Below are 27,481 nucleotides of genomic sequence, written 5' to 3'. Positions count from 1 at the left end.
ATATATATATATATTTGTAAATATATCACACGCACACACCAGAAATTATCTCTTTATGGGACTTTAACTCTCAATGTTCCACTTTAAAAGAAGACAGCATACCACTAGAGCTAAGCTTTTGGTTACTTGTAAATATGTCAGCATCACACAGTATCTGAACTAAGGGCTAGTTTGGTGTGGTTGAATGAAATAAAGTGTAAATGAAATGAATCAAAGAATATAATAGGAATGGAATGACCATTCTCATTCCCATATTTGGTTGCACAGAAAAATATCATATTTTTGTAAAACATATATGTGTGTGTGTGTGTGTGTGTGGCTGACATTTCATCAAATGTTTTTTTATTCATTCATTTATTATTATTATTTTTAAAGTGGGAATGGAATGGTTATTCCTTTAGTTGGAAAGTGGAATGAATTAGTGTGAATCACCATTATCAGAGAATAAGCAAGAATCATCATTCCAACTTTAAAGTTAGTTACCAAACTAAATAATGAAAACAAAAGCATTCCATTCCCACTTCATTTGATTCCATTCACTCACACCAAACATGGCCTAAATATGTCCTCCTCATAGTTATGTTACCCCATCTAATTATTTTTGCATTTGTTTCTTATTTGGTATGCCCTGAATGACTGCTTATGTCTGCAACATCCGGTGCAGTTGTTTAGCTGCTTGGGCAGTTTGCAAAATTGATGGGGTGCCATGTTGTTGGAAGTGCGGGAATTAAAGAAAATGTGAGTCTACGTTGGATATCTTTAAGGTAATACTTCAGTAACATATTTGACAGACTTCATTAACCCTGGGTATTCTCATCCTGCCTTGTACATATTGACAATCTTCATTAGTTCATGTGGGTTTCCTCATCCTATCAAGTATATTATATAGTCATTCAACATTTACAATTGAAAGTTAATTCCAAATGTCATAAATTACCACACTATGACCTCTGTTACAATATTTTATTTTCCCCATTCTAAATTGTCCTTTAATCATTTTCCCTGCAATGATTCAATTTCTTAATTGAATGTCTTTGCCATTGGTTTTTGACATTTCTGAATGAATAATTTCAAAACCGCATATAATCCTGATATTAAATGATGACAATGTCATACACATGGGAAATCATGTCTGATCTGAATTTTGGTAAGACCATAAAATTCCATCTCATTCTTCTCGCTTCTTGTTCATTGTCATTCTCTTTATTTTAGTTCAATTGATTTTTTATTTTTATTTTTTATGGGACTGGTACACAAGTTTATATGGACCATTGCTATAAATTGCAACAACTCAATGTGTTTATGTGTGTGTGTGTGTGTTTTGCTTGTGCAACTTCCATTGATGCAGATATAGAAAGAAGATTGATACTTTTGTATTTATCCTTTTTTACCTTCTCAGGAACTGTCTGGATGTCTACTTTCTGCATGTGTTATATGGGGCATCTTGATGAGCGCATTATTGGATTAGTTTTACAGCCTTCTTCTTCCTATTCGTATTTGTTTTAATCTAAAAGGTGAGACATTTTATTAGCTTTATTTTTATTTTATTTTTCACTAAGAGTCTATGAACCAACTTGTGAAATTTTTATATTTTTCCTACTCTGCTAAGCTTAAAATTTAAGGGAAAAAAATGCCATCTAACAAAATGAAAAGTGGAACTATCATTCTGTTAATTGTGGAAGAGAAACAATTTGATATGGAAAACTGATTCAGGGCAGGGGCAGTACACTTTCCTTGGAACAATGTTCACTCCACTTTTAATGGTACGCATTAGGGGATGACAAACTTGCATATAAGATGTAATGAAACTTGGTCAAATGGATGATTACAAACTGAAGTGTATGTATAGCTTTATATGTTACTTGCTTGGTTCAGATTAAGATCCCTCTTTCGTATTGGTATGAAGTTTCTGCAAATTTCTGCAAATTTACTGGAAGAAACAGGATTAGCACCAGCCAAATGGACGATTACAAAACTGAGTGTATGTATAGCTTCGTATGAAATATATGTTTTAAAGCAAGGGAATGAAATGTGAACTTTTGAGAAATCTGTGTAATGATGTTACTGTTGGAATTTATATGCCCTGGCATAGCAAATTCCTATCTGGATTGTAGTGACATATGTTCCTGACATATCTGAAATATTTATGATTTATATAATTGGTCAATTCAATGTATTATGTTTCGATTCACTATGAAATTGATAGTGTCCATGTAATTACAAGAAATATTTATATGTATGTATGTGATGACAATCAATGCATGATATATAAATAGTAATTATAAATTGTTCATAGTCGGTAATTGTGGATGGACTCATAATTAATTAAGACTTGAACTGGATCCGCGTTAGGTTGAGATATATTGCGAGAGCCGTCGTATGCAATTACTCCCTATCACCGTCATGGCATTTGACTCTTAAGCATGAGAAAAGTATAGACTCTTTTATTAATTAATAATTACTTTGATTTGTTCGACGGATTCTTCAGGATCCTTAAACCGACACTTTGGGTAGTTATGTAATTAATAGTTAGAGGGTTATATTTTCAATATTTGCATCATTGCTACTTGTATTTATTTTGTATTGATTATGGTTGATCACAAAGTAAATTCGAAGGCCTTCGTGTGTTTTTAGATAAAATGATTTATTATATATTTATTTATTTAAATTATTATTTTTGTCAAACAAATGTTTTATTGTGATCGAGCCAGAAATAATCAAAGGTACCAAAATAAATATATTAATTAAGTAGTCGGATTGATGGCTATATTTATCCGATAACTAATTATGCATAGAGGGGTCAAAGTGCAATATTGACTTAGAGGTTGTTTATTATTTAATTGGAGTTCAATTAATTTCTTTTAGTGGAGTAGAAATTAATTTATGAATTAATTGAATTGGGTCCATGGACCGAGCCAATTATTAATTCATTGTAGCCAATAAAATAATAGGCCCAATGGATTCTCACTCATAGCCCAACTTGATATTGGAATCATATTAGATTTGAGACATATGAATTAGAGATGGAGAAGAATTTGTTGTTTCCTTTTCTTTATTTTTATGTTGCCTATAAATATACATGGTCTATGTATATTTTGGGGGGTGATTTTTATGAGAAGGAAAAAGGAATAAATTTTCTCTCTCTAGAAAATTAGGGTTTATGTTCTCATCTAATGGAGGCTCCCACAAGCCTAGTTTTCCAAGGTAATTCATGGAGGCTTATGAGTGATTCCTAAAGGCAAAACAATTACCAAGAAGATGGAGATCCAAGAAGAAGGCATCTTGCTAAGGGATCTACAATAAGTGAGAACATTCACTTTAGATGAAAGTTTTAAAGGTTTACTCAGACCTTTGATGTAAGTATTCAATCCATTAATTGAATGATACATCATATTTTTATTTTTGCATAAAACTTGTCTCTATGTGATGAATCAAGATTTATGAATCAAAATCCCTCGAAAAGTTTTTAAAACTTGCACGTTTCCCAACAGTGGTACCAGAGCATGGTTTGATTCATTACTAGAGATCATGATTTTATGAAAACCATCATTCGTGGATCCAAAATTATATTCATATATATTTTTATTAATGTATGTTGATGTATGATTTAATATGTTGATATATATTGATACATGATGATGTATGAATAATTGTGAATGAATGATGATGTATGTATGGGCCATGGATGAAGCTTATAGGAATATTGAATGTAATTTTATCTTTGGATGAATGTAATTAAGGCTTTGATTTAGCCGTTTGAAAGTTCAATGATGTAATTTAATTTTTTCCATTGTATTTCAAATTGTAAATATTTTTAAAGCTATGTAATTTTCATCAAAGGATGTTATGAAGCTTCAAGAAGGTTCAAGAGGATTAAATTAGGCTTCAGGAATTTTCTAGAATTTTTCCGGAATTTTTTGGAATTTTTCTGAAATTTTTTGGGCTTAAATTTAATTTTTCTGGAATTTTTAATTATTTTCGGCGGTTTTCCGGCGACTTCCCGGCGACCGGAGCGCCGTCGGCAACGACTGTAGAGCCGGAGGGATTGAGGAGGATCAAGTGCGGTAAGGTACACCTTAGTATCGTGCGCACGGATCCACAACGGTTGGATTGGAGAGAGGAATCAGGTGCAGCGCACCTTACATGCAACTGGCGCGTGTTCCACACGCGCCAGATCAGTTGCTTGCTGGCGCGTGAGGAGCACGCGCCAGGCCAAGCAGGTACATCACACGCGCGCGTGCCGGCGCGTGGCATGCGCTGTATCATCCCTCCAGCGCGTGCAGGCGCGTGGCACGCGCTGGAACTTTCAAGTAGCGCGTGGAGACTTCCTGTCCACTCCCCTAGCGCGTGGGAGCGCGTGGGGACATGCTGGACACTCTCCGGGCGCGTTCCAAGCACTGTTTTGCTTTTCCAGATGCCTACCAGCTTCCTGTAGGTGTTTGCAAGCTGATGGAAGATCTTCGTGCAGTGATTAGAGCAATTAAATGTTAAAAGCTGATTCCATTGGCCATTTTATTTGCTTTATCTGTCATTTATTTATTTATGCGATGTATGAAATGCATGGAATATATAATTTTTAAATTAATTATTATTCATGCATTGGATCCATGATATTTATTTAAATGGCTTGATTTACATTAATTAAATTATGAAAATTAATTGGATTAGATTACTAATTAATTTGAGGGCACTTATTGGGAAACGAAAAATTATTTTTGTAAATTATTTTTAAAGTGTGCTTCAAATTAAATATTAGTGAATCATTTAAAGTCCAAATATTTTCTAAATTTAATGGGATTAAAATCAAGACGTTTTGCATGCATTATATCATGTAAATTGAAAACCCTAATTATTAATGACTAAAAATTGAGTGGGAGTGAGGATTTTTATACATTATCCCATGGCCTTCGTTATTAAAACCATTGTAATTAGATCTTCAAAAATAAGGCCCCACGCATGATTTGAAGAGTCTTAATATTACAAGAATGGTTGTCTCATGAAAATAAAAATATTAAATGTTCATTGTAATTAGATCTTTAAAAATAAGGCCCTACGCATGATTTAAAGAGTCTAGATTATAATGACAACATATTTAATGTTTTATTTTTCATTAGAGCTTTAATAACGTTATACACTCAATCTAAAATCAATAGTGTTAGCTTCCCAACGAAGTGGTCTATACTAGGTGATTTTAGAAAGGCTAAATTAAATCGGGAATCATTTCATATGATAGATAAGGCATTGTCTTAAGAGATATGGAAATGATGGGATTTGCCGGCCAATAGCAATAATGAACTTCGCCAACCGAATAAGTTATTGGCGTATTGGTTATTCGATTTTTCATGCAGTGGTTAAGGGACCCACATATTATTATTTTAATGGAAGTGCTCGCTTAATAGCAAATGAATCTCAACAATAGTAATAATGAACTCCTCCAACAGGATAAGTTATTGACATATTGATTGGTTGATTTATTATGCTACAGAGTTGAGGGACCCGCATTAATTAAAAGGGATTGTTCACCAATAATGATAATGATCTCTTGTTCGATTGAGATTTATTGTATTATGTGGTTAACAAGCTCATTTTAATTTTAAATATGCATGACATTATTAATAGTTCACCTTGCATATTGTATGAATGCATTTATATTCAGATTAATGATATCTAATCCAGTTTATCTGCTTGCTTACATATTCTATGATATTGGACCTTATTTATAATGACTGGAAAATGAACTTAGATATTTTATTCACAACGTAAGGGTACAAAATGTGTTTATTACTCCTATACCTATCTCTTTTACTTTGAGATACCAAATTTGACATTAATGCTTTTAATAAATTAGATAAGGCAAATGATATGACTTGGTGCAATATTCTAGAGTTTAGCTCGAATATACTCCAAAGCTAACATTTGTATTATTTTATTTTCTTCAAGCATCATATTAAATGTCAATGAGATATTTTGGTGAGATTAGATAGCGCATATGCCTAAGTACTGTGTCAAATTTAAATACCATCAAGATAGCCTCATGAACTCCAGTTTGAAATCAAATTTTGGAAAATGATTGTTTATTATTTAAAATTAGCTGGAGATCAATAGGGCTGACTTGGGTGGTAAGTTTCAAGTTGACATGATTATTGTCTTGTTACCAAACTCGTTCGATTCTGTTATAGTGAACTACATAAGGAATCAGTTTAAGTTTACACTCGCTGATATTCTTATAGAATTGGTAACAGATGAAGGGATAATCAAGAGTATAGGTGTTCCTATCAATCTAACCTAGTCTATACCATCTTCTTCTAGGCCCAAGTGAACGGGCAAAGCAAAAAAGAAGGATGATAATAGGACTAGGCTAGCACAAAACATAGGTATCTAAAAGGTTAAAGGGAATAAGGCAGTGTATGTTGAGGGCGAATGAAACTGTTTCTTTTGCCGTTAACTAAGACACTAAAGGACAAACTGTCTAAGCAATGACGTGGCATAGGAAAATATATATTTAATCATTGAGCCATGTTATGTGGTTGTATCTATTGATTTCTGATGGATAGATTCTAGAGCCACTAAACATGTTTGCAATTTATTGTAAGGATTTCAGGAATCCAGAAGCCTTGATGATATGGATATATATTTATCTTTTGACCTGATGCCAAGGTTGTAGTTAAGTCAGTGGGAGTATTACATCTGAAATTAGAGAGTATGAGGATATTAGTATTAGAGAACTATCTTTATGCACAGAAGTGAAACGCAATCTCATTCTTATTTCACTTTTGGCTTATAAAAACTAGATCGTTATTTTGTAAAACTGGTTTTATAAAATTGAATAGATATGCGATTGCTTCTGGTGCATTGAAAGATGATTAATATACTATAATCACAAGCTCTTAAGATTTGCAGGATGTAGAAACTAATGTTGCATCTTCTAGATTGAATGTTAAGAAAAAATTTGTTATTCCTGACTCATTGTATTTTTGGTGTCTATTTTTGGGTTATGATCAATCAAAATGAGATTTAAAAATTGGTTAAAGAATGTTTATTACCTAGTGAGGCAGAGGAGCCTAAACCAAACTTGTGAATCTTGTTTTGAAGGATAGATAACTCTAAGGGCTTAATCAGCCAAATGAAATAGACATAAAGAACAATTGGAGTCGGTACACACGTACACGTGTAGTCTTATGAACATCCAATCAAGATTACTCACGTTTTGGATAAATTTACCTGTTGCGACACAAGTCTTATACTTTTGGTATATTCCGAGAGGGTCAAGACTGATGTGGAGCACAGATTAGGTAAACTTATCAAGACACTTCGATCTGATCGAGTATTTGAGTATTTCTTGGGATAGTGCAAAGACTATATGGTCAATGAGGGTGTTGTGTACCAGTTTTCTGCAATTGACGCTAAATTAATTTAGGTGTCAAATAGGAATAACAGAATTCCACTTAACATGGTTAGATCTATGATCAGTAATGCCACATTATCTCTTTCATTTAAGAGTTTAGCGTTAATGACATCGATACGCATTATGAACTGCATTCCATCTTAGTCTGTCTCAAGGATACCGTTGAGCTGTGTTTTTTACTAAATATTAGTTTGAATCATATGCACATATGGGGTAGTCTTGCACATGTGCGTTTGATATGGACAAGTAAGTTGGAATCAGATCATAGGCATGCTAGATTTGATAGCTACTCTAAATGTCACTAGGATGGATTATTTTATGATCTCAAAGATAAAAGTTGATTGTCTTCACTCACTGTTTATCTATAGGAGAATCATATTATGAATCACATACCTAGTAGCATAATGTTAGAGAATTTGGTATGAGTACCAGATGTACCACATGTGAACACACTTATTATAGAGATTGAGAATAATATATGAATTCCCTATTGATGCGTTAGCATCATCTACTACACAGATTCTTGCATCGGTACATTGATGTAGTGGGAGGATTATCATCCAATTCGACAGAATCATGTTTTTAGGTGAGACCATTATAGACATCCCTGTTAAACATGAGTTGGACCCAGTAAGCTACACAGAAGCGTGAACCGATGTGGATACAGATCGTTTTGGTGAGTTACGATGAAATCAGAGTTGGAATCTATGTATTCTAATAAATTCTGGGATCTTGTAGAACTTTCTAGTAGGGTGATTCCTATGGAAGGCAAGTTAATCTACAAAAAGATACCAGAAGATTTCTTAGTGAATAAATCATGAGTGTACAAGGGAATGTCATTATTTTTCTTAATTCTATATAATGATGACATCCTACTCATTTATAATGACGTGGAAGTTTTGTCATCAATTAAAAGGTAGTTGTTCAATTACTTTTAAATGAAGGATTTTCAAGATGTAAGCTATATTCCTAGGATCAAACTTTTGCAAGATCAGGTTAAAAGCAAAATAGGCTTATCTTAATAATCCTACATTGATAAAGTTTTGACCAGGTTTGGTATGCATAACTCAAAGAATGAGTTCTTGCTTTATTGATATGGATCGCTCTCTCTAGTAAGTAGTTTTTCAAGACTAGCAGAGGAGATTGAGCAAATGAGACTGGAACAATATGTTTCGGCATATGAGAGTCTCATATATGCCATGGTCTATACCAAACAGGACATCCGCTACATAGTAGGGATAGTCAGTAGAGATCAGTCCAATACTGGACTTGACAACTGGTCTATTGTGAAAAATATCATTAAGTTCCTAAGGAGAATCAATGATATCATACTCATTTATGGATGTGATGATATGGTCCTAGTCAGGTATGCTAGTTCTGATTTTCAATCAGAAGTAGATACTATGAGGTTCATGACTTAGTGTATGTTCACTTAATGGAAGGGAAATCAGTTGGTAGATTGTCAAGCAGATTTCAACTGTTGACTCAAACCTGCAAGTGGAATATATTGCAGCCTTAAAGGTGGCAATATAAGCCTATTGGTTTGATCTCACTGATTTAGAGGTTGTGGAGCATACTAGCCTGCCTATCGAGCTATATTGCGACAATAGTGCAGAAGTAGTCCAAACCAATGACCCAAGGTTCCATAGATGAACAAAATACACTGATAGGAAGTATCATGTTCTACATGATATTATCCGGCAAGAAAATGTACTTGTAGCTAGAACATTGCATTGGAACACAACTTTGTTGATCCATTATCAAAGATGTCATTGATCAATAATTTTGATCATCATCTGGATAACATTGGAGTTAGGTGCAATTTGAATTGGCTATGAGGGCAAGTGAGAGCTGTTGGGATTTATATGCCCTGGCGTAGCAAATTCCTATCTGGATTGTAGTGACATATGTTCCTGACATATCTGAAATATTTATGATTTATATAATTGGTGAATTCAATGTATTATGTTTCGATTCACTATGAAACTGATAGTGTCCATGTAATTACAAGAAATATTTATATATATGTATGTGATGACAATCAATGCATGATATATAAATAGTAATTATAAATTATTCAAAGTCGGTAATTATGGATGGACTCATAATTAATTAAGACTTGAACTGGATCCGCGTTAGGTTGAGATATATTGCGAGAGCCGTCGTATGCAATTACTCCCTATCACCGTCATGGCATTTGACTCTTAAGCATGAGAAAAGTATAGACTCTTTTATTAATTAATAATTACTTTGATTTGTTCGGCGGATTCTTCGGGATCCTTAGACCGACACTTTGGGTAGTTATGTAATTAATAGTTAGAGGGTTATATTTTCAATATTTGCATCATTGCTACTTGTATTTATTTTGTATTGATTATGGTTGATCACAAAGTAAATTCGAAGGCCTTCGTGTGTTTTTAGATAAAATGATTTATTATATATTTATTTATTTTAATTATTATTTTTGTCAAACAAATGTTTTATTGTGATCGAGCCAGAAATAATTAAAGGCACCAAAATAAATATATTAATTAAGTAGTCGGATTGATGGTTATATTTATCCGATAACTAATTATGCATAGAGGGGTCAAAGTGCAATATTGACTTAGAGGTTGTTTATTATTTAATTGGAGTTCAATTAATTTCTTTTAGTGGAGTAGAAATTAATTTATGAATTAATTGAATTGGGTCCATGGACCGGGCCAATTATTAATTCATTGTAGCCAATAAAATAATAGGCCCAATGGATTCTCACTCATAGCCCAACTTGATATTGGAATCATATTAGATTTGAGACATATGAATTAGAGATGGAGAAGAATTTGTTGTTTCCTTTTCTTTATTTTTATGTTGCCTATAAATATACATGGTCTATGTATATTTTGGGGGGTGATTTTTATGAGAATGAAAAAGGAATAAATTTTCTCTCTCTAGAAAATTAGGGTTTATGTTCTCATCTAATGGAGGCTCCCACAAGCCTAGTTTTCCAAGGTAATTCATGGAGGCTTATGAGTGATTCCTAAAGGCAAAACAATTACCAAGAAGATGGAGATCCAAGAAGAAGGCATCTTGCTAAGGGATCTACAATAAGTGAGAACATTCACTTTAGAGGAAAGTTTTAAAGGTTTACTCAGATCTTTGATGTAAGTATTCAATCCATTAATTGAATGATACATCATATTTTTATTTTTGCATAAAACTTGTCTCTATATGATGAATCAAGATCTATAAATCAAAATCTCTCGAAAATTTTTTAAAACTTGCACGTTTCCCAACAGTTACAACTCCCTTTTAGAAGTCTCAAATAGAGTGAAGTTGGAGGTTAGCTTATTTGAGGACCTCCCCTTTTTCATTGTTCTAATAATTTTATTCTTTTCTTCTTTCTTTTTTGGGCAAGTATGTCACACTCATGCACCCACAATTGCTCCTTTATGGGGACTTCAACCCTTAACGTTCCACTTTAAAAGTAGAGGACATACCACTAGAGCTAAACTTTTAATTCCTTGTAAATATGTTTGTATCATAGTGTCATTATTAGATACGTCTTTCTCATAGTTATGCCATTAATATTTCTAATGCCGTGCCTAATTTTCTTGCATTTATTTCTTATTAGGTATGCCCGGAATGACTGCTTATCCTAGTTTTTATAAGATTTGTACTCCTAAGAAAAGTGAATATGTATTTGTCTCTACAGCATCTGGTGCAAGTGGTCCACTCATTGGTCAGTTTGCAAAGTTGATGGTGTGCCATGTTGTTGGAAGTGCTGGAAGTAAAGAAAAGGCGATTCATATCTCAGTAGCATTTCTTGGTGGATGCTTTGTTGGATATCTTCAAGGTAATGCTTCAGTCACATATTTGACAGCCTTCATTAACCATGGGTATCCTTATCCAGTCTTGTACATATTGATGTTAATTAATGTGGGCATCCTCATTCTGTCATGTATATTATATAGTCATTCAAAATTTACAACTGAAAGTTAATTCCATATGAAATAAATTACATTACTATGACCCCTGATGTAGTCTTTTTCTTCTTTTTTTCGCACTCTAAATTGTCCTTGAATCGTTTTCCCTGCAATAATACTTGAATGTCTTTGACACTGGTGTCTGACATTTTTCAATGAATAATTTCAAAACTGCATATAAATCAAATATTCAGCCCATCTGTATTTCTCTTCCCACTTCATGGTTTTAGTATTCATGGACTCCGAATTTTTGTTGTAACATGTGCCTGTCTCATTCATTAAAAATATTGAGGTTTTGTTTGAATTGATGATTTAATAAGATGGAATTTGAGATTCGATTGACAAATATTGACTACTGGAGTAAAAGTGGGAGAGATGGGAGAAATGATAAGAGTAATGGTAAGAGAATTACCATCTTCTCTGTGCAATGAATGCTTTCATGGGATGAATTTCAAATAACTCGTGTCACCTTGTTAAACCATCCATGGACATTGTTGAATTCCAATTTCTATCTACAACACTGAATGACCAAATATAAATCCATTTGTTTAAAATCCATCAATCAAAAGTCAGCCTAATAGACATCAGCTATTTGTATGCCGGTAAACGTAACTGCTACATCCCTGTACTAGAATAATAGAAACGATTGACAAATTTCAAAACGAAAATGTAGATATTTTAGCTTCACTAAATCTATTCTTTATGAATTTATTTCTTCTGGGCAAAAGTATTGTGGTTATATGATTCAGTCCTCAACAATAGCTAATCTGTTAGTTTTGCTTTTATTTTGAGTAAAGTTGATCTGTTGAAGAACAAGTTTGGGTTCGATGATGCACTCAATTACAAAGAAGAGCATGACTTGGATGCAACTTTGAAAAGATCAGTACTTTTATTTTTCATGTTGAAGTCCAAAATATTGCTTTAAAAGACAAGGGCATGAGTTAGACGCCTTTTGTGTTGGTCATTCTGTTCTGTGTTGCAAATATAATTCTTGTTACAAATTCATCATTTAGAATGACTGGCATTCAACAACAGTAAAAGGCAAGATTGCCATTACTTATGAAAAGACATTAAAGAGAGATGCATTGTTTCACAAAATGCTAATAGTAAATTACCATCAGTTGTTTTCAGGATTATGTCCTTTTGATCTTTACTTAGATGATTGTCACATAGAACTCTAGAATAAATCCCAACTTAAAATATTTTGAATTTTGGTTTGAAACAACAAAATAAGCGAGTGCAGTATAAGAAATCAACAAGAAAGAGGACAGGAATTTTTAAATTCAGTAATTTGTGATCATCTATATAGTTAAACAATAAAATCATTTGTATAGGCTATATTATTTGTACAAATGTTTATGTCCCTCTAATTGCAAATCTGAGATTGGTTTTACCGTATAAAATGAATTGTATGTTCGGGAATCATTTTACTCAAAAATTTAAAATTGTTGTAGGAGATTATGACGTTGAAAATTTGTTTTAAAGCTTGCAAGAAAAAAGAAATTAATAATAAGTGCAGCAAAAATAATAATAATAATAATAATAATAATAATAAATGAAAAATGAAAAGAGAACAAGAACAAAATAGAGGACTGTATTATATGGTTCAACGGTTGGCCTACATTATCTGGTTAATCTTTAGTGATAAATCCCATAAATGAAGAAATAATCTAGTAATATAGCAGCTTCCTTTATCTCACAAATGAGTCTGAGTGCTATTTCATCTCAACTTTCTTTGTTCTTCAGCTTTCACTACGCAGCTATTTTATCTCAACTCTCTTTATTCTTCAGCTTTTGCTATGCATCTGTATCGTTGTGGCAAAAGAAAGGTATCTCCTCTAAACATAAGATAGAAAAGCAAAATTGAATGATTAAGGATACAAGACAACTCATACTTGTAAAATTAGATTCTTGAAAATTAGATTTAAAGGAACCCAATGGCACAACCACAATAATATAAAACTATTTCAACATTAGCACTATTTCAATTAATCATGTGGCTGCATACCCCGGGCCCCTTTGACTTGGTAGGGGTATTTTTGACAATAAGTCAAAAAGTAACCCCCTCGGTTAGTTGGAGGGTTTTTTGGCAAAAAAAAATTTTAAAAGAGGAGTTTATTGCAAAATGCTACAAGTTAAGGGAGTTAATGCAATTCACCCATAATGATATTAATAATAGTAATAGGATAATAGATGTTTTACCTTCACTAAAATTCTCTTTGCTGATTTTATTTATTTTGGGTGAAAAGGGGGTCCACAGGATTCGATTATGAACAACAACTAACCTCTATTTATTTATTTATTATGAATATAAGATTGATCTATTGAAGAACAAGTTTGGGTTTCATGGGCTTTCAATTACAAGAAAGAGGACGACTTGGATGCTGCTTTGAAAAGGTCAGTACCTACATTATGCATATGGAATTCTGAAATATTGGTTGGAAGCTTAAGGGAAGGGGTTGGGTGCCTTCTGAATGAGTTGTCCTGTTGTGTCAGAAGAAACATAAATCGTAAAAGGAAAAAAGAAGATGGCCTTATTTCTTGACCATGTTGCAACTTCCTTTTGGAATTCTCAAATAGACTGAAGTTGGAGGATAGGTTATTTGAGTACCTCCCTTTGTTCGTTGTTCTAATGATTGAAGTCCCCATTTCATTATTTTGATTCACATGCATGCACCAACAATTGCCCCTATATGGGAACCTGAACTCTCAACGTTCTACTTTAAAAGAAGACGATATACCACTAGAGCTCAGCTTTTGGTTGATTGTAAATATGTTAGTATCACAGAGTATCTGAATTAGATACGTCCTTCTCATAGTTTTGTATTAATATTTCTAATGCCCCATGTAATTTTTGTGCATTTGTTTCCTATTAGGAATGTCCGGAATGACTGCTTATGTTGGTTTTTATGAGATCTGTACTCCTAAGAAAAGAGAATATGCATTGTGTATGAAGCATCTGGTGCAGTTGGTTAACTCATTGGGCAGTTTGCAAAGTTGATGGAGTGCCATATTGTTGGAAGTGCTGAAAGTATAGAAAAGGTGAGTCTTTTCGCAGTAGCATTTCATTATGAAATACACAATATAATACATGGGGTTAGATTTTTTAAACAGAGTTCTATTCCTTGAAGTGCAGCCCACTTCCAGAGATGTTATCCTGAGAAGCAAGTTTTCATGGTTTTTTTGAAATGGGCTTTCTTTGAACTCTGTTTAAATTCATTCACCAAACATTCATCTGTTTTGGGGAAGGGCTTTTTAGGCTTCCAAGCCCATTTTTGAGAGACTATGTCATATATGTATATATATAGGCACAGATAGCACCACACGCTTGAAGGTACCGAGAAGTTCCAATGGGGTGTAGTGTTATCTGTGCTTATATACAATATGTCTGATTTCTTGAAATACTAATAGCAGACATATATTGTGAGCAGTGGAGATGGCTCATTCTTTTTAAATGCCCCATTTTAGATGAAATTTAATCGTTCAATTCTCCGGGGATGTCAAACACTGCCTACTTGAAGAGCGTTTTTGCTTTAAATTTGGTATTTGTGATCATCTATGAAACGAATCTTGAAATCATTTGTGTATGTTAATTTACTTTACAAAAACATATGTTCCTTTAATTAGAAATCCGAAAGTGATTGAATTGTATGGTACTAGCATTCATAGAAATCATTTTAGATGAAAGTCAATTCTAGCATGTCTCATAGAACTTTAATTAAATTATAGCATTCACGGCTTTTGGTTCATAGAATGTATGAAATAGAAAGTAGTCATTGGTGCAATAGAGGTAGGAAGAAAAAGAAGAGGAGCAAGAACGCCATTGAAGACCATGCTTTATGTGGTTCAATGATTTTGCCCGTGTCTACAGTGCTATCTTTGGCAAGAAACCAACTTAGATGAAAAGAAGTTCTAGTAGTACCACGGTAAGTAATCTAAAATTAGTTCATGATTAGCCCTAGTTGAACTAAAGATGTTGCTGCATTGATATATAAGGGCAATGTAACGGTTCTTTTTGAATAGGAGACATCATAATTCATAATAGGGAAATGATATTCAGGCCTACTAGTTAGACTTATTTGTCAAAGTGAAACAGTTATGACCATTGATGGCCTGTTTTGTCAGAGTGAAATAGATATGACCATTGATGGCTTGTTTCACTTTCGCAATTCGGCCCTAACTAGTCGGCCTGAGTATCACGACTTTTCATAATAACATAGTAGTAATATCTCAAGCTCATTTACACTGAACACGGTCAATGACTAATTGTTTTGCATAATAACTTTTGACAGTGATGGAGGAAAGATGCTAGATGCAGTTCTCCTCAACATGTGAATTCACTAACGCTCTCCCGATGCAATCTTGATAAACCTGATGGAGTGAAGAACCTGCTGAACCTCATTAACATGCAAGTGAGTTGCTATGGAAGGATTCGCAGTTTCCGAGCACTATTCCCTTTATTCCAAATTCTTGGATTTTGTTATGGCTCATATCAGAGAAGGAAAAGTAGTGTATTTTGGAAGATATTGCTGAAGACCTTGAGGGTGGCCCTGCATCTCTTGTAGGACTTTTTAGTGGGCGAAGTATTTATGTATGTACATTGTGGCAAATAATGTTATCTGGATTTTCTCTTAGTTTCCAATCCGTGCCTGATGATAGGGCTGAGCTATTTTAGTTTAATTGACAAGTGGTACCTGAAAATATAAAGGGTAGTTTGGACAAATGAATATTTTTTTTTCATAAGCAAAATCCATGACTGCTAAAATGTTGATTTTGACTCATTACTATGTAAAAAGCCCTCCAAAAGTTCATGTTTTTTGTAATTATCCTTGAATAAAATTTATTCTAATTCTTGGTTCCATTATTATGTAAAACGGCCTCCAAATGTCCATGTGGCCTTTGTTTGATCAAATATGGTGAATCGGTGATCTTCCTAACAAAATTTATTTATTTTTATATTGTTATTATAAATATATCAATTACAGATATAATGTCCTCAATTTTTCAGTGGGTTATCCCCACCCTCCACGGCGCAATGTGAAGCCCAGTTGCACTGGTCTGAGGCCCATAGTCTAACCGGGCTTATGCGTGATGTTGGGCTAGCCTTGTGGGATAGGGAGTTTGGCGGGTTTTCCTAGGCTCAACTACTAAATATCTGTAAGAGCAATAATGCATGGACTGTTTGTCTAATGGGCATTGCGATTAGAATAATTAAAAGTGCTTTTGTTAGTTTAACTTGTTCTTGTTATCACCGTGCAACAGGTATAGTTGTCTATTATGTCCCGCAGCATGTTGGTGTGAGGGGGATGTGAACATACGTTTATATACATGCATGTTCATCAAGAATACAAGAGAAAAACACTTCGAATTATTGATTAAGTTAAGAGAAGTGGTTCTTCAAACTTGCAGATATTTTCTTATGTTTGATCAAGAACTATTATGAATGGATATAATTATATGAATTTCATCAAAAATAGTACTTAGTGTTTAATTAACTCTTATCATGCCAATATGCCATTTGAGAACGTTTTAAATTGGGGGTGTTTAAAACAATCCACACTGGAGTTGGGTTTTACCAATTTGGGCTTCAAGGAAGTTATTCAACTAAAATTATGTTAAACGTGGGCTGGCATCAATCTAAATCTAAATGGGCTCTGAGATTGGTTTTGTGAAACGATCCAAATATGCAAATATGCATATATGTTAATAATGATCCAAATATGCAGACAGTAGACATTGGGTGGGCCGAATATGCATATGTCCAATCTATCCTTAACAAACTAAAATGGTGCATGTTTATTGGTTGGACTCAACTAATATTTTTTTTCTTTAGTTAAAAAAGGTGTAAGTTTGTTTTTTTGAAAAAAATATAAGAAAAATTAAAAAGCTTTTGGAAATATTAAAAAAGTAAAAAAAAAAATTATTTGAAAAAGAACAATCTTTTTCGAAAAAAAATATTTTACGTCGAAACAAACAAAGCCATGTATATAAACATGTGGTAAGATTCAAAGAAAACATATATCACAATCTATTAAAAATGAAGCTTTAAGATCTTGTATCAAACATTTCAAGAAAATTGAATCAAAGAAGAATGATATAGAGAATTAATGTAATATCACAATCCTTTAAAAATGAAGCTTTAAGATCTTGCATCAAACATTTCAAGAAAATTGAATCAGAGAATAAAGATTTAGAGAATTAATGTACCTAAAATGAAATCTGTTAAATTAATAAAATTGTTATTTTTTCAGTATTTTTGCTCCTAGATTTTACATGAAATCTGTGTGTACCAGTGCATTCAAGGAATAGATAATTCTAGGGATGAAGGAAGACCCAAAACTGTTTAACCCTCGTTAATTTTTTTATTTTTAACATGAGAATAAAACATATACTATTTCGAAGGTGCAATGTTTCAGTAATTTATTGATGCATACAAAAAATGTACTGTGTATACAAGAAATCGATCAACAGTCAAGAATCAAAACACCTTGGGAGCGGTGATGAGCATTGAATAACTGTTACTTTTACATTTCAGTACATGCTCTCCAAACAGCTCCTGTCCACAGTCCAACCCCCAAAGGGGTTCTCTTGTCATTTCATGCAACTAATTCTCTCTTTTATATATATCTATTTTTTTTTTTACTTTATCAAGCAATTAGTACTAACTACAAATCAAAAGGGTAAAACCACAGTAATACGGAGTCATCTGCTATAAATAGAGCAATTCTGGTCCAGACTAATTACATGTACAAATATTAATTAGGGTTAATTATAATGATACCCCCTGAGGTTTGACATATTGACAGTCATATATAACTTAGCCGTTTTTTGAACAATGACACTCCCTGTGAGAATTTTGATCCAAACAAGCTCTTAAAATATTAGAAAAGACGAGATTGCCCTTCAATGTTTAATTCATTTTTGTGGTAAAATATCAGAACTTATGAAAAGTCAATTTTGCCCTTATATATATACACTATTACATCAGCACCATTATATATATATATATATATATATATATATATATATAACCAAGTCCAACAAAAAAGCGTTGCAGCACCGTCGCCAACCACAGCCGAGCTTCACCTCCCTCGCCGGATCTATCTCACCGGTCCACAACCCGACAACTTCGAACCACATTAACCCCGTTGAATTAGTTGATCTTACAAGATCGATCGAGCGGGAGTATGACGCGGCTGGAAAAACCAAACTACCATCTGGTTTTGAGGACTTCGCTACCTAGCTCAACAATTATCACCCTCGGCTAAGGGCAGAGAAAAGCTCGTGTGGATTAGATGACTAGGACTATAAGCACGCCCAGAAGGATGCGAGTTCCATTTGACGAATCAGAGAGGTTTATTGTTCGATATGAAAACGAGTGAGCAATGGATGTTTTCGGGGAAATCAGCGCGGTCTGAAAAGAGCTTTTCTCTTTTCCGGATGCAAGTTCTACCTCCACGAACAGGGAAGGGACTACAGCAAGTGTTGACGACGGACCCACAGGCCAAGCTCGCATTCGCTCTCATCGCCGGTCGCAAATCACAGCCGAGTTCTCATTGCCCGCCGGTGGACATCATTAAAGCTGAGAGTCCCTGCCGGTGGACATCCGGATCTGTCTCACTGATCCACAGCCACTAGCCGAGCTCCTCGTCGCTCTAATCGCCGATCGCAGATATCAACAACCGAGTTCTCCTTGCCGGCCGGTGGACATCATCAAAGCTGAGAGCCCCTCCTTGCTCACCGCTGCAGTTAACCAGCCCGTCTTTATCGGTTCCATCAAGCCGTCACAGCTCGTTCGTCACCATTTTGCCGCAATTCATCCACAGCTGCCTCCACTCTCTCTACCACTATCGCCCCATATATATATATATATATATATATATATATATATTTTGCCCACAAAATTGAAGAAACATATTGGATAGACACAGAGAAAACATTGATTATTACTTATATAAAAAAAATTAATAGTATGCAATAATTCTCACTAAACCCATTTAAAATTTCTCTGTTTCGTTTTTTTGGTGGAGGTGGCAGTGGTCGGTGGCAATGGCGGAATGGTGGTGGTGGTTTTGGGGGCAAAATTTATGGGTTTTCAGTGAGAGAGGATAGAGAGATAAAATTGGGATTAAGAGGGGTAATTTTGTCATTTGAAGATTTGGATATTTTAAATCAAAAATTAGTATTTTATTGAAGGGCAATCTAGTCTTTTCTCACCTTTTAAGGGTCTCTTTGGATCAAAAATTCTAATAGGGGGTGTCTTTGTTAACTTTATCAAACTTAAAGGGGTGTTATCGTTCAAAAATGGTCTAACTTGTATATACCTGTCATTATAGTAAACCTCAGGGGGTGTCATTGTAATTAACCCTATTAATTATATTTACACATACTGATTACACACATACAGAGAGAGAGAGAGAGAGAGAGAGAGAGAGAGAGAGTTTGTAATCACAATGGTGGAAAGAGAAGAAGTGAGAAACAAACAGGTGTTATTGAAAGAGTATACAAGTGCGTTCCCAAAAGAGAGTGATATGTATATATATAAGCACTGATAAAACTATACACTTGAAGGTGCCACAAGGTTCTAATGGGGTTTTGGTGAAGAATCTATACTTGTCGTGCGACCCTAAAATGCGACTTCTAATGCAAAAAAAAAAAAAAAAACTCAAGGCCTTGACTTATCTTCTTTCACCCCTGATTCTGTATGTCTCTCTCTCTATATATATAATATATATGTGTTATATATATGATTACTGAAGGACCGTTTTGCGTTTTGGATTTCATATGATGCAGAAACTATGTTGTGATTTATAGCATGTTTGATAATTAATTTTGCTGCAATGGGTTAGATGATTGGAAATAAAGGAGAAACTACTTAGTCCTATTTTTAAATTTTAAAGACAAATAAGTGCTATTTTTGTTTTAGGAGAATCCTACTTTTAACAAATATTCCAATTGTACATTATTTTATAAACAATATTTTTTTCCCAAGATTGCCCTTTCTTATAAATGTCTTAATTTTTTTTTTTTTTAATTAAAATATCACCATATCAACTCATAAAATAATATCAAAGCTGAAACTTCTATATATACAAGCAATTAAAGACCACGATATAAGAAAAATCGCCATCAACAACAACTAAGCATGCATATCAAGTTATCAACTGACAAGTATTGATGAGGTGTATTCTTGTACCATTAATAAATTATTTAAATTATTTTCACTTTTTTCTATTTATATTGGTTACAAAGAAGTAATTTCAAAATTAAAGGTAATTTTATGTATATTTAAGACTATGTTATATATATATATATATATATATATATATATATATATATAGTATAATTTTTTCTTTGAATATTTTTTATACAAGAAAATGACATTAATGATATTTATATAGAAAAGAGCAATATTGGAAGAAAATCAATGTAAGTGAAATTATGAACCAAATTGAAAAATATTAACTAAAAGTAGGACTTTGTTGTCCTAGCAAAATTTTTAGAAAACATTCTTTTGTGGTCCGATTAAATTATGTTTTGGGTAGATTTGTTATTTTTATGAATATATTAATTATTCCTCATTCATTAGTCATGGGATATGAATAAAATAGGATAAATTAGATTTTGATGATCAAAATTGAAATATTTTTGCTTTAGAGTAACCTTAAACTAGAGTAAAAATAAATAGGAACCAAACTTAAAAAATAATTGGTGGATCATTTAAAAGTTAATGTCCTAATAATACCCTTATAAAAAGTTAGGCTAAACGAATTGTCTCTAAGCTTCTCAAAATTGCCTTCTTTGGCGAAGAAATCCAAAAAAAACCCTACTCAGTTAGTGGTATACATGGTGGTCGAGAGCTATCGATCTAAATGTGTGCAGAAGTGCAGCTCCCTTTATCTCACGGAGAGTCCCATAGCTATATCATCTTAACTCTTTTTGTGCAAAAGTGCTTCAAACACTAAATGCGATAAATTATATTATTATGTTGCCAGGTACTGTCATGAAGGTATTGACATAGTAGTCCTGCAACTCTTTTAAGAACTTTTCAGTGACTGCAACGTCGGAAAACAATTAGTTGTAGTTGTTCGGGAATGACTAATTAAACTTTCTGGTGTTCCTCCTCTTCCCACTGATGCATTGAGTGTTAAGTACTTGTTCTGTCTAACTGCATCTATCTTCAAGTTTTAGGAGTACGGCAATAAAATGTATACTTTGACATTTGAAACTGAGTTTATATGTTCCTTAGAGCGTAGGACATTCATTTTTGGGTTAATTACAATGAAATCCTCTGAGATTTACCTCATTAACAGTCATATACAAGTTAATCCACTTTTAAACAATGACATCTCCTCAATTTTACTGCATTTGACATAGACACCCTCACATGTGGTAAAATGACCTAAATGCCCTGACATGACACTTTTGAATAACAAAATTACTAAATTATCCATTCTAATAAATTTGAAATGTCCAAAATAACCTCTCTCGCATCTCTCTGTATGATCAATATATACCGACTCACTTTGCGAGATCTGCAATATGATCAATATATTCATAACCTGATATATATATATATATACTCACTTTGTGCTGTCTGTGTCTGCCAATATGGAGATATTATGTATACATATATATATACATACATATGTATATGTATACATAGGGTAATGCTACTGCGAGAGCGCTCTCGCAACAGCAGCGGCGCGCTCTCGTATAACAGTCGTTGGATTAGCAAACATTAAGATAAGCTCATAAAGTATAACTAAAATATTAAGAATGCTACTTTTTAGGGACAACAGAAAAAGGCAAGAAACTTTTATATTTTTTATCATTTGTTTCTCTATCTTCCTTTATTCTTTATTTCTCACGTGGGTTATTTAATGCACGATCTTTCACCTTCAATCTCTTTTATATTTTTTTATCATTTGTTTCTCCCTCTCTCTTTCTTATTTCTCACATGGGTTCATCCTCTTGTTTCAAAAAGGCAGAAAATACTTTTTATTTCTTTTTAATTATACTTTCATAATTCTTCTCTCTTTTCTCTTTTACTCTCTTTGTTTTTTTTTATGAGGAAGTTTGCTATGTAATTTCCGATCAAAGGGACACTCCTCCATCCATCTTCTCATCCTCCCTCGATGCTATTATACTAGATTCCGGTGAGTTAGACTCCATCCTTTGTAGTTTAAAATATTGGTTCACCAACTCATTCAGACGAGGAAAATACCGCTGGAAATGAATAGCCTCACCCAGTTCAGAAAGAAAAGAAATCCCAGGACAATGTTACCTTTTTTCATTAAAAACAAAACATCAAATACAGGGAAAGAGAGAGGCATACCTCTCTGGGCCACAACACTCAACAAGAGTAAAAAAAAAACACATTTCAAAATAAAATACAACAAAACATGAATATAAAAATTACATAGAACACTAACAATCTATTGAAGCTCACTTCTTCATAGTAGTTCCATTTGACAAAAAAAAAAAAAAAAAAAAAAAAAAAACGAAGAAGAAGAAGATCTTTGCTTGTAATTTTGTTTAGCTAGATTTCACCTCCACCATCACGCTAATACAAAAGATTTCATATATCATTTCCAAAATTCTGCAATAGAGAAATATTTGTCAATCTTAATAAATTGATTAATATAATTAAATAAAAAGTGATACTTTACAATCTGATAAGTAGTTACCTCATGAAAATCATTAAGATCAAAACCAGCAGCATCATTTGAACTAGAAGCATGCTTTTTTCTTTGTCCTACATGAAAGATTATATAGAATAGTAAATTTTGAAATTAATGTAAATAATCACATACCAAGTGATCAATATTCTGTATCCTTTGTGAGGCAATCACATGCTTGGTAACCCTACTAAGCCTTTTTGGCCTATCTAAAAATGATTGAATTCTTCCTGGGCGCCCTTTATGCCTCACAATCAAAGGATCAAGTAACCTTCTATGATTGTCAACATTATTGGAAACTGTAGAACCATTTCTTGTCATTTCAGATTTAGCATGGCTTATTGCGAGTGTTCTCCTTGCAACATCAATTTCATTTGACAACTTCCTCAAACCATTCATAGCCAAGTTGTATATTTCCTCATGCATAGCACCTTTTTCGGCAATGCTTGAAGCCTCACGACAAAGACTGTTATGCCGAAGCGTCACAGGCGCATGACAATCAACTTGCATTTGTTCACCTATCATTGACCACAGCCCAGACTTTGCATCTTTTGTCCACCTTTTTAATATGTATTGTGATGGAACATTTCGAATATTCATGACAACAAACACCTTTAGGATATGTCGGCATAAGTATCCTGCAAATTCAAAGAGTTGACATGTACATTTTACATTAACAGATATAGCAGAATTATCAAAATTGATAATATGTCCAACATCTTTTCAATTGCCTCTCCACACAAGAAAATTTGTTTTATCCATATTCGCAGTCATTTCATGATTGTAATTGAGACCTGCTAGTAACTCATCTTGAAACATTCTAAAGATTGCTCTTGTATAAACTTTAGATGCATTTTCTTCAATGTCCATTTCAATCCTTAAAAAAGGCCTCTTATAGAGTGTCTCAAAATCTTCATCATTTTCCATTTCCCTCCTATGCACGACAGCTTTTTCATATTGTTTTACAAATTCACATAATGGCATATCCTTCTTCAAGTACCCATCAAAGTAGGCATTTATACTTTCACTACGTTGTGTTGTGTACATAGATGCACAAAAGACATCACGTGTATAAACAGCTGCCCATTTTTCCCTTTTCCCGTATAACCCCATCAACCATTTGTTATCTTTCTAGCCATACTTTTCTAACATTTCATCCCAAGTAAACTCAAAATCTTCTATGGATTCACATTCATGCAAGCAATTATTGAAATCACTCTTAAATCCATTATGTTCATTGTATATACGGCCCAAATTTTTTGTAGCATTTCTTGTGATATGTAAAGACAAAACGATGTTGAGTTGCAGGTAATGCACGTGATATTGCCCTAGCAATTGCAGACTCTTGGTCAGTAAGAATCACTTTAGGTATTTTTTCATTCATCGCTTTCATCCACGTTGAAATTACCCAAACGAAAGATTTCTCAGTTTCATCAAAAAGAAGTGCACCACCAAATAACACTATTTGATAATGATGATTAACCCCTACAATAGGGACAAATGGCATGCCATACCTATTTGTCCCATATGTTGGATCAAAGCAAACAACATCCCCAAAATAGTGATAGTCCATTCGTGATCTAGAATCTGCCCAAAAAAAATTAGTCATCCTATCTTTTGAATCAACTTGAATTGAATAATAGAACGACCGATTATTAGTTTGTTGATTTTCTAGAAAATCAAGAACCGATTGCACATCTCCATTTTGAATCTCTGCTCTTCGTTTAATACCCAAAAAGTTTCTTGCATCTTTTGAGGTAAAACCAATATTACGATATCCACCATCTTCAATGGCCAAAAAATTCGTCATCAAATTTGTTTTTACACCTGATTCACACATATTTGATAACATTTGACCATGAACTTCTTTTACCTTCCTATGTGATGGCATCTTATGTTTTTTACTTGGAGTTACAAGAGAGTGATTATGTTCTTCGACAACTTTAGAGATAACCCATTTGTCTTCTTTCTTAACAAGTGATATCATTGCTTTACAATCCACTCTTGTTTCAGCAAACTATCTTTTCTTTTCTTCATTATTCTTAAATCTAGATTCTCGAAATCCTTGAAGTGAGCAACAAAATTGATGACCAATTATATCTCTTGTTTTCTTAGATACACGTGAAGAGCTTTTTTGGACACTAAATCCCTTGCTATAAGCATATCCATTATAAAATTTAAATGCCTCATCTATGGATTCAAATTCCAAGCCAACATAAGGAACAATGTCCTCATTCTCATCATATTCAGTTAGTGTTCTTTTTCCTTAATCATTTGACTGAATAACCTCCACATCATCCTCGTTAAGATCAAAAACATGTATAATTTTGACTTCCAACATCCATTTTTTAACTACACAGAATCCTGTAGAATGCATTGATAACATTTATTTTAATTAATAAAAAACAAAATGGCCACATATATCTAAACATCCATCTATTAACTACACAAAAGAGTCATGTGGTATTCTGGAAAAAATGACAATTCAAATGATAACATGTTTTTTTTAATTAAAATGACAATTTAATAAATAAATAAATGAATATTCTATGGCATTTGGGGCATATCATTAAATATATAGTGAAATACATATAATAAAACAAAAACATGGTTTTTTTTTATTATTATTATTTTGGGATTGTTGTTGATTGATACATAGAAGAAGGTAAACAACAATTGGTGAACCAATATTTTAAACTACAAAGGATGGAGTCTAACTTACCGGAATCTAGTATAATAGCATCGAGGGAGGATGAGAAGATGGATGGAGGAGTGTCCCTTTGATCGGAAATTACATAGCAAACTTCCTCATAAAAAAAAAAAAAAAAAAAAAACAAAGAGAGTAAAAGAGAAAAGAGAGAAGAATTATGAAAGTATAATTAAAAAGTAAGAAAAAGTATTTTCTGCCTTTTTGAAACAAGAGGATGAACCCCAATTGACAAATCAAGGTGGAGAGAGAACTAAGAAAGAGAGGGAGAAACAAATGATAAAAAAATATATATATATATAAAAGAGATTGAATGTGAAAGATCGTGCATTAAATAACCCACGTGAGAAATAAAGAATAAAGGAAGAAAGATACAAATGATAAAAAATATAAAAGTTTCTTGCCTTTTTCTGTTGCCCCTAAAAAGTAGCATTCTTAATATTTTAATTATACTTTACGAACTTATCTCAATGTCTGCTAATCCAATGGCTGTTATGCGAGAGCACGCCGCTGCTGTTGCGAGAGCGCTCTCGCAGTAGCATTACCTATATATATATATATCTCGATATATTATAGATATATAGAGAAGTTAAGTTAGAGACCATATATAGAGAGAGAAGTTACAGATATATATATATATATATGTCGACTCACATATATTGATATATGGCCAAAACAAAGTGTATTTTGCCGCCACCGCAAATGAATCAAATGAATCTGATTTAGATATTTCAGATCGCGCAAAAACAGTGTATTTAAGTCGATATATATATATCGCTTGAATATATATCAACTCACATATATCGAGATTTCAGATGGCGCAAACGAATCAAATGAATCTGATTCAGATAATTTCGGTGATACCACCACCACCTCCACCGTAACCTCTGACCACTGTCTCATGATGCAAACGGATCTGGATTGATCTGTTGGTTGCTCCTCTGTTGTTTTTGCACAAAGCGTGGTGGTGGTGATAAGAGATGTAATACTATGCAATCACCGATGGGCGGCTGTGATTGAGGAGAAATGGTGGTGGCGACTGTGATTGAGAAGAAGATGATGGCGGCGGCTGTGATTGAGGAGAAGTGGTGGCGGCGGCTGTCATTGAGAAGAAGATGATGGCGGCGGCGGTTGAGGTTGAGGTTGAGGAGATGGTGGCGGCGGGATGTGGCTGAGGGTAAGTGGCGGTGGTTGTGGTTAAGGGGCTGCCTTTGAGGAGATGATGGCGGCTGGTGAAAGAGAGAGAAGGGGGTGGGGATCGATAGGTTAGAAGAGATTGGTAGAAGGGCAAAAGTGTCATTTTAAAATTTTAATACTTTACAATTAAAATTAGTTAAATATTGATGGGCAATTTTGTCTTTTCAAACCTTTTAAGAGTCTGTTTGGTTCTAAATTTTGTGAAGGGGTGTCATTGTCCCAAAAAAAAATTCAACTTATGTATGAGTGTCATTATAACAAATCTCAGGAGTATCGTTGTAATTAACTCTTCATTTTTTTAGGCTTTGGAAGCCTATCTTGAACCTCAATTTTTTTTTAGGTTTAGCTCACGATGTGTTTAAAAGTCTTCAGCCAAATGAATATTTCACAAGAGATGACAAGAAATTTTATTAATAATTGACCGTTTTGATCATTTGGAATAACTCCACGAATTTAGTAAACCCTACCATAAATCGAACCTATATGTTTTAACTAAACCCCTGATATGCGAGTACTTCATAGATTA

At 33.5% G+C, this 27,481-nt stretch overlaps 1 long non-coding RNA gene and 1 pseudogene across 1 annotated transcript; one reads left to right on the top strand and one right to left on the bottom strand.

Annotated features, from left to right (window-relative positions):
* LOC132275950 (2-alkenal reductase (NADP(+)-dependent)-like) overlaps positions 1–12,295 on the top strand; it is a 38,760-nt pseudogene extending 26,465 nt beyond the window's left edge.
* Positions 12,296–22,640: 10,345 nt separating this feature from the next.
* LOC132302655 (uncharacterized) lies at positions 22,641–27,160 on the bottom strand. The gene is made up of 2 exons (XR_009480891.1): positions 23,061–27,160; positions 22,641–22,972 (listed from the first exon to the last, which is right to left on the bottom strand). It is a non-coding gene; the product is annotated as an uncharacterized LOC132302655 (long non-coding RNA).
* Between the last annotated feature and the right edge of the window lie 321 nt (positions 27,161–27,481).

Source organism: Cornus florida, unplaced genomic scaffold (assembly GCF_030987335.1).
Source record: "Cornus florida cultivar Cherokee Brave unplaced genomic scaffold, ASM3098733v1 CherokeeBrave_3.0.0_Hap2_Chr01, whole genome shotgun sequence".
In the NCBI taxonomy this organism is placed as follows: Eukaryota; Viridiplantae; Streptophyta; class Magnoliopsida; order Cornales; family Cornaceae; genus Cornus; species Cornus florida.
The sequence above is the reverse complement of the archived record's forward strand: the minus strand, read 5'-3'. Positions and strand labels throughout refer to the sequence as shown.